Here is an 18,757-nt window from a genome sequence, read left to right on the forward strand (position 1 = left end):
TCTTTTCTTTTCTGTGGCTGGGTTTGATACTAAACAGACTTCTTAGGAAGTGTGTTCATGTAAAACTAGAGGGACAAAGAGCTTCCTAACTGGAACAGGCAGGTCGTATTTGAGGGTGTGGAGCTGCTGGTGAGGGGAGGTAGCCCACCTCGGTAAGTCCCGAGAAGCAATTTTCTCACACACGTGTGCTGGTGCATCCCCAGTCCTCCCTCTCTTTAGTTCATGCAGACAGTTATGAATATTGTTTTCTTTTCTAAGTGAAATTATAAAAGGATTTGACCTTCACTCTAGCTCGCTTATTGAACATTAAGTGATCAAGGAGATGGAATGTCATTCTACAAAGGCGATTAATACAAATGGTGACCTCCAAATTGTTGTCTTCCCAGCTTTATTTAAAGCTATAAGCAAACAGAGGGCCACCAACTATTGGCCTCAAACGTCGATATTTTTTCTATGTGAATCGCTCTTGGCACTAAAGCCATGGCTTGAAAACAAATGACATTGGTGCTAAAGCCTTGGGAAGATTGCTTTTTCTCCCTCACACTTTTCTTTCTAATCTGCTATTCATAGAGTAACAGGAACGTTGAGAGCTTTCTCTTACAGACTTGATCTTTGAAGGGAGAAACTGGCTGAATGTGATCTATTGGGATGGGATTTATTTTAAGCTGATTTTTTTCCTATTGAATATTCTGGGTTTCTGATTGAAAAACATCTTGGAAATTCTAGAAGCTGGCATGCCAGGGCCTTCTTTCTGTCCCACATCTTTGCTGGGACATTCACAGCGCTGCTTTCTGTGTCCGGAGGAAAAGAGTGAGACCTTGTTCCTACATCAGCCAACACCACCAAGCCGACTGTCTTCAGATGGACGGCTCACGCTGTGACACGTCATCTTGACTGCAAATTCTCTTTACAGCTGTAAACTCTTCTGCTTAAAAAACTTACCTCACTGACATAAACAGGATCTTCTTACCCCAGCCCGGCAGGAAATAGAAATCTTCTCAGAGCATGTCTAGCACGGCCACAGAGAAAGTGTGAGCCCAAAAGTTGGAAACTGGCACCATCTTGTAAAGCTAGGCCCTGGCATTACTCCAAAATGCATGATAATTTTGGGAACCAGGTGTGCAGTCAAAAATAACTGCTTTCATTTCTAGAACACTGAGCGTCAACAAAACTCATTTACATACATTATTTTATTTGATTCTAACAATAATCCTGTGAGGTAAACATGACAAAAACTGATTGCTAGTCTTCAGATGAGGAAGCCCAAATTCAAATGTTAATATGATGCTTATTTTAAAACCATAGTAACTAACCAGGAATGGGGTCTTGGGTGCACAATGTCATTTCATAGGCATTACCACAAGTGGAATGACAAGCACATGGCAGGGGAGTCGGACAAATTCTCTTATTCCAGTATTTCAGATGAAGAAACAGACAGACGAAGATCACCTTTGTCAGTAGGTCTGCTAACAAGTACCTCTGCGGGGCTTGGGGCAGGGCTCGCTCCCCCAGTAACTGCCCCTCTGGGTGGGCAGCTGTGTGAGGAGGACAGGCCAGGGCTCTGGGGGCACGTTCTGCTTGCTGGCTCTAACTCCTCCCCTTCCTCCCACTCACTTCCAAACCCCCGCGGCCAGCCTCGACACAGCTGTGGAGAACAACTCAATCAGACATATTTTTATTGATAATTTGAATAAAAGCCATATAAATAACATTACTGAAATTTTGGAAAATAGAAAAAGAAAAAACCACCAAGAAGTCCCATGACCCTAACTCAGCCTCTGTTAGTATGAGGGTAAGTTTCCTCTAGCTCTTTTTTTTCCCCTGTGTATCTGCTTTTCTCCTATTTGTAATGATAAGACAAATCTCTATACACTTTAATTTGGCAGTTTCAGTTAGTAACTGTATCCCAAGGTGTTTAGCTAATCACTACACTATTCTTTTTAGTGGCCATTCATTCTATCAAGCAAATACAGTGGAATTAATTAACCATAACCCTACTGTCGGACATACACGCTATTTCTGCTGTTTCATGGGTATGGCTCCCTCCATATTTTGGACTGCTCCTCAGGGTAGATTCCCAGAAGTGGGATTACAGGGTCAAAGGGCACAGACATTTTTCTGGCTCACAATCGTGCCAAACCACGTTCCTAAGGATTTGTCCTAATTTAAACTGCCACCATCAAAACAAGAGATTCATTTCACTAGGATAATTGTTGTGTTTCACTTTTTGCTATTTTATTTGTTTGTTACTTTATTATTTAAATTTGTATATGCCAATTATTAATACATTTCAACATTTTTCTTCTCTTCATCTATTCCTTTTGTGAATGATCTGCTCATGACAATTAGATTTTGACAGTACTGTTTCACTGAACAGTTAAAACTATTAGTAGGTCCCAGAGCATGGTGGCGGAAGAATAATTAGAAAAAGCACAACTTCTAAAGTCCTGGTTAAATGATTTGGAAGTTCTTCTCCCTGGTGTTCCTCTCACATAATGTATCAAAGTTTGATTCATGCATGTGACATGTGAAGCACAGTTAAAATCACATCAATGTCCCTAAATGATCCTAACCTAAAACCCTTGCCCTGTCTTTACACTTGACTGCTAGTCTCATTGATGAGCACAAAAAAGTAAAGGTGCTACATCACAGGACCAAAGCCAGGCCCCACATACTCCACACCAACGAGTGAGCTTACTTGAGGTAAATCAGGTAAACATGCTGATCTTGTGTCTTCACTTATAAAAAGGAATAATATTAAGTCTGTTGGGATTACTGGGGAGACAGGTTTACATATGTGTATTAACATGTGAGAAATTAGCAATGTTGTCTTTGTTCTGAAGCACAACCTAAAGAACTAGGAATCCCTAGTAAACATAACACAACACTAGACGTGCCAACACAGATGCAACCTTCTCCTTTTCTAATCATTGCGGACACACAGTGGAGACATACAAGGAACAGATATTTTCATCTTCTATGTTTCAAGTTCAATACTAATTAAGAAATGATATAACCTAGAATGAAAAAGAATATATGTATGTATGTATAACTGAATCACTTTGCTGTACGCCTAAAACTAACACAACATTGTAAATCAACTAAACTTCAATTTAAAAAACTATTATTAAGAGACTATAAAACCTACCAGCCTTTATTGTAGTATCCCAACAGAGATTGTAGGTTCTGGACAACTCCAGTCTCAAACAGTAAATGTTTCTTCCTAGTTCTAGATTCACATGGGAGCAGAAACGGTCAAGTCTCCAATGCTTGTTGCAAGGCATGACACAGTAGGCAGTCAATAAATATGCATTTACTGAATACAGAAGTGAACTATAGCAGCGTAACTGCAAGTTATTGACTCCTGCCTCAGGTCGAATAAACAAGCTGACTGAAGATACTTAGTTTGCGCAAGACATCTGTTTGAGGAGGAGTGGGAGTTAAATGATCTGACTTACTAGTGTTAAAAAATATATATATACACAAATTTAAACACCAAATATATGCAGTCAGCTTCACAATACCATTAAAGGGCCTCACTCTAGTGCCCTGGGCCTGTCACAAGATATCAATGCAAATCACAAGAGGAACTAGCTTGCATTTGAAATCCCATCACTGTATCCTCTCCATAGTCTTCAAGAAACAAATCCAAGGAGCTTCAGCAGAACAACCAAAGATTTTCATTTAAAAGCAGACTTAGTGAAAAAATTTTATGCACCAAGGACAGTGAAAGGATCGAGGCCACTGACATGTTCAAACATTTTGAGGAAAGCTGTTATTTCAAGCATATGTCAAGAGGATGAGGAGGGGGTGTAATGAATTACAGAATAACCACTGTTTCTGCCCGAGAGGTCCCTGGGCTGTTCTGTACCTCCTGGAAATTGTTTATGTGTGCAAGTCCTGTGATCATGGGGCTATGATTAGCGGATGCTGACAGTGTGACAGCAAAGGAAGGCATGAATCACCGTTGCTCCATGTAGGAGAAAGCTCAGCTCTGCCTCCGAGATGGACTTCTTTTTCCAGATTCTGCCTAAGTTCCGGTGACTTTGTGCTATGGGACAGGATGGGAAAAGAGTTGGGGACTGAGGAGGGATGAAACGCACCATTTTTGAGAAATTCCACTTCTCCCCATAACTCTCATCATTCAGGAAATTACAATTTTAATTTATGCCTAACAGCTAACCTCCTTTCTTCCAAGTTGAACTCCCCAAAGGACCCACCACTGCATTTCTGAAATGGTTCCATCAATCGGAATATTCGTTTCTCTTTGTTCCCTGATTTCTCTACATCAAGAACTCAAGAATGACAGCAGTCAAAGGAAGGTAAATCAAATAATGGCAACCTTCCCAAATTTCTAGGCATTATCCACCAATGAATTTGACTGGATGATTGAGTCATAATAAATATGTCATGGCATTAGAGATATTTTGTTATCATCTGGAAATGGTAGGAAAAGATGGCCAGAAAAAGATCTTTCCTGAATACTCGTGAAGATGTCCATCTTTGGCAAGGTCTGTACAGTATTTCTTGGTTGAGATGTTCTACTGGTCTTTAGCTTCAAAAACAGAATTTGAATCTCAGTTGAAGCAAGTAATTAGAGAAAAATGTGGTGCTACACAAAACAGCCTAAATCAGTCATAAGACACTTGTTTGCTTCAAGTATTGGTATTATCTGATTGAAAAAGACTTTGTACTCTGAATCCCTTGAATTTGTCATGTGTGATCCTTTGGGTGAGGTATAGTCATTCTATAGTCTTACTGTCCTTCCAAGAGAAGTTCTTGAACAAAAGTAGATGCACTCACTGCCATGGACACCATTTGTAGATCTGGGAACATAGCCTCCTCTTGTCTTCCTATGAGCCCCTCTATCTAAATCTGAAAAGCTAATCCAGATCTAGCTAATGACTGATATGTTGGGAAAGACCAGTTAACTGCAGGTAACCAGGAAGAAGACACCCCCAGAGTGACAGAAGGTGGGACAGTTAGAGTTGTTGTCATCTTCTGATGTCTTTCCAGTGGCTTCCTTAGGAGAAATCTGTCCATGATCACACACACAGAGGCAGGAAAAAAACCCTGGGGTTAGGGGAAGGCCTTTATTCACAGCTGAAACTGATGAGGCCTCCTGGCAAAACCCCAAAGCGCTCGGGTTTCCTGTCTTCTCAAAGTCCTGACCTCCAGTATTTAAGGAACCAATAACATTTTCTCATTTCTCGAGTTATTTTTCTCATGCAACTCAGGGCAGCTGTTCGCCAGCTCAGCATTCAGGCTAATTTGTTACAGAAAATGGGGTTAATGTGTGTTTACCAAGTTCTAAAGATTAGCATAAAGGCCTAACTACATGCTATGTGCCACCAAATAAGGTGTGTAATACTTTCATCAGTCAAGAGTATTGTAAAGTTAGAGCTGTGAGATTTAGAATGTTCCATTTCTAGATGTGTCTCAGTGTCTCATTTGCTGTTTTGTTTTTCTTTGGAAAATAGAATAACAAGATATTCTAATAATGACTGAACTTCAGAAAAATTTTTCTGAAAAGAAGCAACTTTCATATTAGCTATGTACAGGGCTATTTTAAAATATTTTTCTTCTGTGTTTGTAGTGATTCATGGGACTCACAGGCAGCTCAGCAATCCTGTACACCTGGTTTGAAGGCTGAAAATTTATGCCCAGATAATGGGAAAGAAAGGGAAAATACACATACTGTGTTCATTTCTTCAAATAGTAAAATTTCACAAGTGCTCAGCCTGTATATATCATGTTACTATCTGCTCCCACGTGAAAAAAACTATTAGTGATATTCAAGTATGAGGGGGGAAATACTGCTACTTGACTGTCCCATTGACAACTAATATCCATTGGAAACCATATACATTCACTTCCTTTTAAAAAAATTTCCAGGAACTGTCAGAAGAACCAAAAAGCTTCCCAAGCCATGGCCAGCACACTGTTCCCTTGTCCTGTCGGGGGTTTGGAGCACTAAATGATGGAGGAAAAGGTAGTGAGTGGAGACAAGATTTTCTCAAGTTTAAAGCCTTCTCAAATATTGGAGCTGGGGTCCATCTTAGGTATTTTCATGCATGATTGTATAAATCCTCAACCAAATGCAACTTCCCATTTCTAAGAAGGGAAAAGGCTGGACCAGTCTAATAAAAAGGATCACAAGGCTTCTTGGATTATCAAAGAGTGCTCCCAAAACCACATTTTGATGAGTTAAGTGTAAATGAATCAGAAACGTATGGCTTTCATTTCCCTGAAAATACACACAGATTTTTAAAAAGAAATGAATGAGAAAAAAAAGTCCGCAACACAATACATTTGGTATATTGCTTGTCAACATTTAAAAGGAAGTAATTCAATAGCTGCAGCAGAAGAAAGGGATTTGGACAAGATTGATCTGAGAGCAAGGGCATTTATCTCCACTGTCTCTGGTCCTGCATCACTACTTTCAGGGACTCACCTCCTATGACCCAAACCAATTAAGCACAAAAGTACATACTCTTCCCCCCTTAACTTAAAATGGTAACCAACTTCCTCACTGCTTAACATTTTCCTTAAAGAATAAAAGATACCAACAGCAATGGACAAAGTAAAACAGAATACATTATTCTCTACCTTAAAAATTCTCTACCTTAAGAAGTTCATTTATTCACTTTTGCAACAAATACTTACTGAGCACCTACTATATGTCAAGCACTGTTTTGAGCTCAGGGTACTCGAGAGAAAATATAACAGATAAGGCTCTGTATTTTTTGGATTTACCATGACAGGAAACCTTCCCTGTCTTGCTACTATTGTGAAACAATTCTTTAGCTACTGTCAAAAACTTGGATTTAGAAGTCTGGATGACTAACTTCGTGTCTGTCCTGAACATCTGGGAAGAGGGAGGAATAAGAGGTCCCAGAGGGCCCCAAGTGGATTTATGATAGGCAGGCTTCAAGCTTACTTGGGTTGGCTTTCTAGCAAAGAGGTTGTGAATGAAATGAGCTCAACTGATTTGATTTTCGGAGAGAAGCTGATGTTATGAAAGAAAAGTTATGGTCCTTTTCAAGGGTCTCATTTTAATCAGCTATAGATGACACAACCCAGCAAAGCACAGGTCTTTAACCAGCAGAAACCAGTTCAACAGGGCAAGTACCCAGATAGCATTTTATTTACTTCCAGATCAAGAGAGGTGCTATGAGGATCGGGAGAAAGATCGCAGGACCTAAAGAATAGCTTCATATGTTGCCCAGCATCACATGCCCTTGACCTACATGTGTACCCCGTAACAGCAAGACATTAGGGTAGATCCCCAACTTCCAAAAGTTGCCCACAGCTTCTACCTTAAACCACACACACCAACCCGACAACATTGTCATTCCACGCTCTGACACCCTGATCCCCCCATCTCCCTCCTTGTATGCCTCTACTAGTGGATATACAGCCTCCTACCCAAACAGCCACCCCACTCCCTCACCCCTAGCCTCTTCATCTCAGGCCCCTCCATGTTCCCTTCACTGTTATATCGCCAGAGCCTGACTCATAGTAAAAATTTTTTTGGATGGATGGATGGATGAACTTCCCTGAAAAAATTCCTGACCTGAGGCTCCTGGTCTTTCTGAGACTACTGTCTCCATGCAGGCTCCAAGTGAGAAACCCCTGGCAGATTTTTCCCCCTCAGTAAACTCCCAACAGAAGTCAACACAAGTGACGTGTGTGATCGAAGTCAACACACATCAAAGAGCCCAGAGTTCAAATTCCGGGTCTCCTGTTTAGAGCTCTACTACTTTCCATCTCTGGGCCTCAGGACCTTGTATTTCACCTGTGTCCTCAGGTGGCTGAGGATGGCACGAGATGGGCCCTGTAAGGCACCAGGTACATGCTAACTCCCTTTCCACCCATCCATTTTCTAAGGTAAATTCAAGACAATCAAGCTGGGGTGGGGAGTGGGGGAAATCAACCACATACAATTAAATTTTACTTTAGAACTCTTGAGGAAAGGTTCTGAGAACAGCAGAGGGGAAGACTGGGAGGTTCTGAGATAACTGCTGTAGACGTTTTCTTGGGAACAGCTGTGCCTAAGGAGGGTTGCCAGGGGGCCCACTGGAAAGAGCCAGGAAAAGGGGGACAGAGTTGGTCCTAGGAGATGATAGAGTATGTCAGGAAGCAGTGACAAGGTCAGCAGTCTCCAAAGTGCATGAACATCCACTGGGATGTAGGAAGAAAGCATTTACGTCTCTACTCAGGGTTTTTAACCTCAAAAGAAGAGATTTTTTTAAAAAATTAACCTTTACCAATATTTGCTATATAGGTTAGCACTGGCCTCCTCAGCTTTTCCATATATCAAGAGGTGAAGGCCCCAGTGACTGTGCAGGAGGGGACCCAAGGGACAGCGTTCCCTTGATGAACAGTGGGGCTGGGAGCTTGCAATGTATTCAAGTGCCTGTTAAGTGAGCTTACAGCCCATGTAGTCCAGTTTTAACTAACCTTCTCAAAACAGTCAACTGGCCCCAAAACTTTCCTCTAAAGAAACTGGATTGAAGATAATGCTCATAATGAGTATTATCAGCAAACAACAAGAAACTAGCAAAACCAACGCTTCTCGTCCTCCAAGTTAAGGGCTCTTCATCACCCACATTTTGAGATTAAAACTATAATGAGCACATCGGAATTGACATATTAAATCACACTTCTCTCATTAAGAATATGAACAATATTTTTCTCAGCAAGAACAAAAAGGCCTTTTGTACCACTGGACTAAATAAAATAAACATTATGCTTAAAACACTGTTCCAGCTGTAGTTCATCCCTTTAAAAGTTACATCCTGTGTAGGCTTTATAAAATATATATATTTTGATATAGTGGACCATGCGTATATATTTACCCATAAATAAGCAGGCATACACTGGAGGTACATGCTCATAATTTTTTCCCGACAGGGATTTCCCCTGATAGGTTGCAAGACCCTGGCCTAGAAAGCAGCTTGTACATGTACACACTGCAGAAAACCACTGGTTGCAATGAGCAGAGCCCTGCAAGCATGAATCAGTGTGAGGCAAACCCTGTCTGGGCTCCTAGAGACCACCAACAGTCAGGCCACGGGACAGGATTCCCGCTGGCAGGTGCCCCAGAGCAACCACGTGGTCAGCAGCCAGGATGGGGGGGTGGGGTGGGGGGACAGGCAGGAAGACCAGCCCAGGTGAAGATCTACTAACATTAGTGGACATTTATAGTCCTGTTTATACCCCCCTATTCATGGAGAATATTTTGAGGAGGAAGGTAAAAGAAAAAAAACGGAATCTGGCTTTTTGAATAGGAAGGGGGAAACTTTCCATTGTAGCAAACAGTCTGGGGGAATGCAATGAGATAGGATTTGAAGATAAGAACACCCAAGAGGCAGTGAGATAAGATGACTCAGCCAAGGGCACACTGAAGAATGAAATGAACAACCATTGTAGCAAGCAGAAACAGGCAAGGAAGCTTCTTTGATACCAGGATTCCCATTTTGAGACGTAACAATTAATAATGACATGTTAACAATGGCAGAAAGGAAGGCAGGGAAGAAGAGGGGTGGCGCTTAGGATTCAGCCCAACTTAGGGACTACAACACAGGCATGCGCCATTTTGGAAGTTGGCTGAGCCCTCAGAGGAGGGTGCTACCTCGGGAGTAAGCACTGCCAAGAAACCCAGTACAGATGCGTCAAAGTCCGTCCGCCTCCCCAACCTTACCCTAGTGTGCTTGGGCATTTTTAGCAGCGAGCTAGCAGGGGTCAGTCTAAGAAAGGATGGGAAGGGAGGTGGACATATTTATGGAGGAGGTAAAAAGGAAATAACACCAAGAGCGTGAGAAAAGGAGGCAGTAAAAAGAAAGAGGAGAAAGGGAAGTAGTTGACCATGGAAACTGGAACAAAAGTACAAAAATCACATCAAAAATAACAAAAAAACAAAGGATGATGAAAATAAGGGGGCTGAGCAGTTGAATTATATGAAGAAAGATGTGAAAATCAGCTGGAATTCTACAACATCAGAAAGTCAAATTTCATTCATATGACTCTATAGAAGAAATCTTAGACCACGTTGTGGGGGGCAATGCCTCGTTTTGGAAATGATAAAACCAATCCCCTCAACTCCCTGGAAGTCAATCAATGTGCCCTGGAACAAGGTGGGGCCCCCAAGCCTCCTGGCATCCAGGCCAAGGCTCTCTCCTCACCCTCTTGTTATTCAAACATCTGGCCATTCTCCCCAAAGTTTGTGCTTTTGAATCATGGGGCCGTGAGGCTGCCAGATGTTGGGCTCAAAATCCATGGGACAGCTGGGACATGAAGAAAAGGAACTGATAATACGGGCGGGAAAAAAGACGTGAATTGATTGGGAACATTTAAAGCCAACAGCAGGAGAAACGCTACACGAGCAGTTGTCGTTTACATAACACTTCCTCACAGATGACAAGTGCTGGCAGGTAAACTTGGATTTAGGTGCCATCACATCCTCCTGCGTCTTGCCAGGAGCGAACATGATGGCTGACGCCCTGCTTTGGAGGAGAGAGGCTTTTCCTTTTGTCATCAACTACAGTTCTTGGATTACACATAGCATTCTACTCTGAATCTGAAAAAAATGGGCTAGTTAAGTTTGGAACTGAACTTAAATCATCCTTGCAGAATTCTTCATTCAGGGAGTTCCATATTGAGTTCTGACAGCCCCGTCATCACCATGGCTGTTAGCTAAACTGGGTTTTTAAGTTCCTAAAAGAATTAAGGACAAGTAGGCAGGAAGAACTATCACCTCTTAAAACAGCAACTCCACAGAGCTTCACTTTTTAATTATCTTATGTTAAACTTGTTACTCAATACTAAGCAAAATACATTGATTTAAAATCAGTGAGTAGACTGCTTTGGGTCCCTGTGCTCTTCCTAAATGTTAAGGTTGAAACTGTTCATTTTTCTTTTACTGAGATCAGTCCAGTGAAATGTGCATGATCAAAATATCTTATGCAAATATTGACCACTTTTCAGCTAACATAGAAAAATTATATAGATCTTATGTGAAACATAGCTGAATGTTTTCCATAATTTTTATAACATACTATTTCACAAAGGTTAATTAGATGAGAGTGACATGAAAAGAAAAAGGCATGAGGGACACACAATGCCTGTGAAGCAGGTGCCACACACATCGTTTCTGCTCATGGACCGCTGGCCGGAAGTACCTGGGAAATGTTGTGTCCCACGTGCCCAAGGAAAACAATATTGGTGAGCATCCAGGTGATCTAAAGGACGGTACAAGCACTCACTTTGCACTAGATTATGAATTGGCTGGAAAGTCAGTGGAGAATGTAGACAACGTAGCTGAGGGCATGAAATAAGCAGCCTATATTTTCTCAGGAGTACTTTGCCAGGAGGTCTTTGTCCCCACAAAGGTACCTGAATTCCCATGTAATAGCCTAGGGCAGAGCTGCATACTTGGGCAGGTGTCTCTTGTGTAAATTACCAATAGTAATTACCAACTTCTCCCTGGTGAAAGAGAAACTTCATTTTTTTTCATACAAAAAAATTGGTACGAAGTTTCCAATAACAATAAAACTCTTTCCTCTCCAAATAACTTGTTGATAATTTTGCTGGAATCAGGGGCTGAATCAATTCAATGACTAGTGATTCCCCGTCACCTCATCATTTCTGGAAGCTTTACAATTCTGTTCATAAACTTCTCCTTACCTTTCTACAATGAATGTTTCTGGCCCCAGAAGACTCTCTGTGTTCACTTACGATACTTTAATCTTGACCAAAAGCCAAGGGATCCACTGGAACCTAGTAAAGTTGACGTGTTTAAAGGCAGGAGCAGAATGACTGGGGTCACCCGCCACAAGGGAAGAGGAGCAAGGCTGGCACTCCTGGGCACCTCACAGCTCCCATCTGGATTTGCCCACCATAGCCTGTTTCTTGAGCACATGGGGAGAAGACACACTGCAGCAAAACTGGGGGTTTTTCCTTCATTGTTCATCTTTGGCTTGGTTTAAGCCATCATGAGGGAAAGGTAGAAAAATGCCTAAAGTCCTGATTTCACCAGGACTGTCTAAACTGTCAGTGACCCTAGGGGCCTGGACACCCTGAGCACTAAGACAGGCTCTAATCTGACACACGGGGAGATGCAGAGGCATTCTGGGGAGTTACCATGCTCATGGATAATATGGCGGTTGTCAGGTGATTCCTAGAAATGCCAAATCCTTTCTGGAAGGTCCATAATTTGAAATCCTGGCCTGGGGGACAGGGGAAATCACCTTCCACTTTAGCCCCAAGCCCTTCCTTTTCCTCGTGAGTTGGGCATTTAAATAATAATAATACCCAAGTTCAAATGGTGGCTGTAAGGATTCAATGAGATAATGCCCAAAGCAGCAGTTGCAGGGCTCAATCACTGTAAGTGCCTGGTGGGACTAGTTGAGATGGAGAATATTCCTGAGCTGCAGTGGGCAATACAGGGATGATGCAGAAGACGGAATATTTCCTTTCTTCCCTTTGCCCCTATCGCTCTTTCTCAACTCATACCCAGCCCTTCTCATCCCATACTGACTCCTCTTAAAATTTGTTCATTCCACTGAGATTAGCGAGAGAGCTACACTGCTCCAAATATTAGAGAAGCAAATGGAAAAATTAAATGAATAAAATTGGATTCAACCTAGACAAGAAGAGTCAGGAATTTTATGATCTAACCCTAGGTAGAGTGATTTCTATACTGCAATCTTTCCCCTCTTATAAAGAGGCCCCTATTGTGGAATATTGTGGGCAGTTTTGAAATGCAGATAAAATGGGATACAGAGACCACAATCATGTCCACACAAGACCTGAAGCCTGTGTTTGACCTAGCCTCTTCAGAGGAAAAAAGAATATTGCATCAAACTAAATGTGCTGGGACCTAGACCTTTAATTATACAGCTTTGCCGTCCTAAAGGAGGCCGCCACTAATTTAAAATTGTCTGGCTAATGCCTGCATAAGTAATGTTTGCAAAAGAACAGCGCAATCCCAGATTGGCCAAAAGGACCAAGGTCAATGCTATTTAATGCTCCCAAATAGGTAACGCAAGACATGAATCACCTTATTTCTGGCGTGTGGGGATGCAGTGTAAACAATGAAGTCAACTTTCATTGATGCAGACTGCAGGCTCTCTACAAGACATTCTACTAACTAGCAATCCACCCCAGTTACTTGAACTCTGAAAACATTTATTAGCTATGGATCCCAAGGCAAAGCTTGCTCAGAGAGCACAATTCATTCAGAAATTTCCAGCAAGAATTGTGTGATGATAATACCCTCACTTTTAATAGGCAAGTTCTGTGTTAGATATGTTTTACAAAGGCTTGTTTGTCATTTGTGATGCCCCTGGCAGCTCTGAAAAGAAGTCATGACTCTTGACAAAGAGTGATGATCTGTCTTATATCCCAACGGCACATATGTTGTTTTATAAATGTTTATTCTTATGATAAAAGTAATTACTTTAAAGGTCATCCTGGGTCACTGCAGAAAGTTTGGAGAGTATGATAGACTAAAATTTATAATCCTGCTACCCAGACAGCCACTGTCAACATCTTGGTTGTTTTCATTCATTTGTGCATATTGCTCTGAGTCGCTGAAACCACACACACACCTCTGTGTACTGCTCTTGTACTTATTATTATATCTTCAGCACTAAATATCATTAAAAGTCATCTGTGAAGATCATTTGTATAGATTTATTCCTTTTCATTAAGGATCAGTCTATTATGTACTTATCCATTCTCCTTAAAGTTGGACTTTTAGGCTGTGTCCAGGTTTTCTGTCCTTATAAGCAATACTGTGTTGAATATCTTTATGCCTATATTTCTACCAGCATTTTAAACTATTTCCTTAGAACATACTTCCAGACACCAAATTATTGAGGCAGAGCATATGAACAACTTAAGTGTTTGTTTCTAACCCATAGCATACATACAGGGTCACACTTGCCTTTCTAAGGTGGGATTAAGGGATGAAGTGGATCAGGTTGAAAGACAGGGAGGAGACAAGCAGGAACCCCTATGTCTGTTTATCCTATGAACAGCGTTCTGGTCTCTGCACCACCTGGTGAAACGGGTGTCCACTCACCCAGCTCGTGATGTGTAGGATGTGTTGACAGGAGAGGAGGGAACAAGCCAGCTTCCTCCTTCCAGATGGAGAAGGGCCACTAGGCCAGGACACATGGCGGTCTTCCGCCTGTGGGTCCCCATGGCTTCCAGAGAACCCCTCCTATCCACAGCCCCTCTTCTGGTGAAGGGAAGGTTCTCCTCCTTTAGAATGTCCAAGACATTTGCCAAAGGACGTCCACGCAGCTTCCATCTCTGTCCACAGAACCCCCAACCTTTTGCGCTTAACGCACGTGGAGGCAATCAAGCGGCTATTGTGAAACGTTCGTGGAAGTCCCGCGCAAGCTTAGTATGCCAGGCCCGTGGGGAAGCCGCAATCTCCGCGTTTGGGACTCCCTATACCCACCTCCGAGGAATGCTTTTGTATGAGGGAACAGCGCATTCACCCACTTCAGGTCTCAACTTGTTCTTTGATCCAAAATCTGTTTATTGGATACTATTACCAGCATGCAGTTGCTACTGTGCTCGGCAGGGAGGACTCAACAGTCAGCACGGTGAATGCCCCGCCCCCAGAGAGCTTCCAGTCTAATCAAAGAGACAGGCAACTAACTCAACAAGCCGTGACGACACAGAGGGACAGCAGGGCCGTGACACTGCTACGGAGCCAGCGTGGGGAAGCCGAGGCTTCTAGGGGAGGAGAGGCTAAGCAGGGGCCACTGGGCGATTCTAGAACAGAAGTGACCCGGCTAGAGCACGGAGCCGCCGGGCAGCAAGAGAGGCGGCGAGGAAATGGTCTCGGCAGGGAGGGGGCACGTGCTAGGGGGCAGCACCAGCCACTGCTGGCTGTGCGACTGGCCCAGCGCCCGCGCTGTGTTCCCAACTCCCACTGACAGTCAGAAAAACGAGAGGGCAGCTGAGCAAGAAGGAAGCTCCAGAAGCTTCTGCCCCTCCACCGCCCAGGTGCTGGCAGTTTTCTCAGTGAGCTTTCCTTTGGGGGCTCAGTAAGTATGCATTCCTATGTATAAATATGTGCTCTAGGTAATATCAACAGACGCAGATGTAATTTGCGTTTACAGACAAAACGTTTGCCTTCGCTACTATCCCTCTATGAATGTGGCCCAAGTCCAATATTCGAACTGCGTGAAATAGAGTTCCCGGAAAAAAGCAGCTGCCTTCGTAACTCTGGCCCACAACTGAGTAGATGCATTTCCCTACTGAATCACTTTAAGGCAGAATGGCAAACCCCACTATTTATGAGCGTTGAGTCAATTTCAGTTCATGGGCAAATACGAATTGTGAACACAGGATATGATGCTGAAAATTAAATGGCTGTTTTACGGTAGCCACAGGCGGAAGCCCTCTGCAATCAACGGGGATAGTCCCCACCGGGAAGAAGGTTCAATCCAGGATAAAGCATGATATGATTATAACTTTAGTACATTAACTTACCTCTCCTGAGACTGCAAATCCTCCTCCTTCGTGTCTTCCTTTCCATCCTGCTAACTGAACCAGTTAATGGATGTCAGAACAGTCCTGGCGTTTTTTTCCCATCAAATCCGTTAAGAGGGGAAGGAGGTTCCTGTTGTTAATTGCGGGGGATCTCCCACTCTTTGTTTTAAGGAAAGTTTAAACAAAATGATCACCCACTCTGAGGCTTTAAACAAAGTTCAAACAGAACGAAGTTCTCTTGCCAAGGTTTAAGGCAAATTTCCTCTGTCCAGATGGCTTCCTCGGGCAGGCCAAAGTAAGAACCAAGACACTCAACCCTGCTGCCTTTTAATGCTGCTCCTTGATTGTTGCTAACGATCCCCAGCTGTCTGGCTTTGCCGGTTCCTTCACCTCTGTGCTGCAACTCTGAGGGGACAGGGGAGATGCTGACAAAGGGCTTCCCCAAAGCAACACACGTGGGCTCCTAAGTGGTGGGACCATGCACAGCGGACAGGGTTAGAAAATTCATTTCCACAAGAACCTTCAGGGAAAAACTTGAGTCATTTTTGATATCAGGTAAATAAACCTGATGATGGAAAATGACACGAACTATATATCAAGCCCACCAAGAATCCAGGAGTCTGGCCGTTATCCTTGGAAGACCCTTTTCCCTACTGACTGGTCCACACATTTATCTGGGCGGCAACTTAGATTGTGGTGGTGGCCACGGGAATTCTCAAAGTATTCTAGAAATATGTGCCCACCCTCTCCACTCTCCTCCCCAGCTATGCATTTTACTCAAGCCCATCACCCGTAAGACACACTTTTGATCTGCACCAGGTAAGAGAGGGTCACGTCCATGTCCTGAATTGATTTAATGAGTCCCCTCTGTTTTTGTGGGTCCTGCAGACTAGCCAATGTGCCCTAAATCTTAATACACAAGCCTGCCTGGGGGTCTGTCAGCAGAGGAGGGCTGGAGAGGGATTCGAGGAGGTGAGCTGCCCAATTAGAAAAATGCGCGAGGAGCTGACGTGCCGCAAAATAGACCTTCATCCTAGTACAACAAAATGGCGTGCCCCCAGCATGGCGTGCTTATCCTTTTTTATATGTTCTGTCCGCACATGCGTATTGTTCATAATGCTGACTCATGCTACTGGCGCATGCGTGCATTCACCTCTTACCAGGTGCAAGCTATTGTGAACTTTGGCCTGGGCCCCACAGCCTACTCACTTAAGGCTGCCGACAGGGGCCCTTCAATTCAGACACTAAACAGTGTTTTCTGTTGATATCACCGCATAGGGTGCACAAGTTCTAATAGTTAAATCCGCTTTGTCTATGTCTGTCTAAGCTCCCTTTCTATGCCCTATACCCTTTCTTCCCCACAGCCTAATTCTCAAGGGAAGCAAGCTTATTATCTTTGGCCTAAAATCCAGCATAAGAGGCTGACTTAGTAGGATTTTTGTTTATTTTCTAATTTCTTTGTTTTAGCCCATGTTAGGATATCTTCAGATTTTCTTTTTTTAATGCAAAATCTTGGAAAAGAAGTTAGAGTTCCCTGATTCAGCTGGTAAACTCCTGGCATGAGGCGATCAAGTGGCACAGAATGGTCTAGAAGGATGGCAGGCTTTGCATTCGAGCCTGGATTGAGATTCTGTTCCTTTGATTACTTCTTCTCTGACACTGGCCATATTTGGTGGCATATCTGAGCCTTTGCCTTATCACCCATGAAACTAGAGGACACTCTCTGGCTTTCAGGGTCATTGTGGGGATTAAAGATCCTGTGGGTAAAGCTTCTAGCCCTGCCTGGCACATAATGGGCACTATGGAAACTATTGTTAGATGTCAAAAGGTCTTTACATTTTATTGAAAATTGAGCCAATCTTTTCCCAATAAAAGGCCATTTTGTCCACAAGGAGATGATATGGAAAAGAGCAGATGGCTTGGTTAAAAAGAAAACTGCCAGTAGATGCAAAGCGGCTGGTGAACAGGGTCTGCTCACCCACAGTGACCCTGGGGAGGAGCACCCCCATAGTCCTTCCAAGCCCCCTTTAAGTCTTCTGTGCCTTAGGACGGGACGCCAGACCTCAGTTCCATACCTGCTTCAGATTAAACTATCTACTGGGCTGGCCACAGTGGACCTATACCTTCCAATCTTGACCAGAGATTTGACTGCTACCTCATACATGTGGTGCCGAGAACGTACCTGGCAGCAGGGGAGGCATACAAATGTCATCCTGCCCAGAAAAGGAGACCCTAAGATGAGGCTTCGTGATACATACTGCAATGTTGTACTGTCCTCTGAGCCCTGCTCCTAATAAAACACTCACTGCAAAGATGAGAAAAGACTTTATATAAAGACTTGACTGTCTCCTCGCTCACTGGTGTGATGCTCTTATCCTATCTATCCTACACACGTGTCCTAGAGTGACAGCAATTGGAAGCAGGATCCAGATGCTGTCCAGGGCCTTCAGTAGTTACAGATTATAAAGAGGCTTTTTGACAAAAGTGAGAGCAATGTGGAAGCGAGAAGCTTTACTTTCTTACATTAAAACATGAGATAAGCAGGTGAGGAGGGTATAGTTCAGTGGTAGAGTGTATACTTAGCATGCACGAGGTCCTGGGTTCTAAACCCCAGTACTTCCAGTAAAAATAAGCAAATATTTGGGGGATTAACAGACACACATTACTATATATAAAATAAACAAAGATCTACTATATAGCACAGGGAACTATATTCAACTTCTTGTAATAACATAATGGAAAAGAATCTGAAAAGAAAATATATATGTATGTATGCGTATAACCGAATCGCTTTGCTATACACCTGAAACTAACATTTTAAATCAAATTCAATTAAAAAAATTTTTTAGAAAAAAAAGCAAATAAACCTGACTACACCGCTCCCCCAAATATTGATTTAAAAAATTCAGACAAAAAAAAAAAGAGCAATCCACAAGATAAGCCGTTTGGGACCTCCTAATCAACGATATATTGATAAAAAATGTCTTAACATTAGCACCAAGTTTCAAGAAGTATTTTTTTCTTCCAGAAAGATTGCTGGGCAACCATTTCCAGAGTGGTCACAGGCCAAAAGAAAGGAGCAGGCACAGTAAATTTAAAAGCAGCTTGTTTTTCATATGACACCACATCCCCGTACACATGGCCACTAGCAAATAGATTCTGGATGTCACTAGTTTATATTTTTCTGACTTCCTTCCAGTTCTCAACTTTACTCATCTTTAAAGAGGATTAGGATGGAACT

Source organism: Camelus ferus, chromosome 8 (genome assembly GCF_009834535.1).
Source record: "Camelus ferus isolate YT-003-E chromosome 8, BCGSAC_Cfer_1.0, whole genome shotgun sequence".
Lineage (NCBI taxonomy): Eukaryota > Metazoa > Chordata > Mammalia > Artiodactyla > Camelidae > Camelus > Camelus ferus.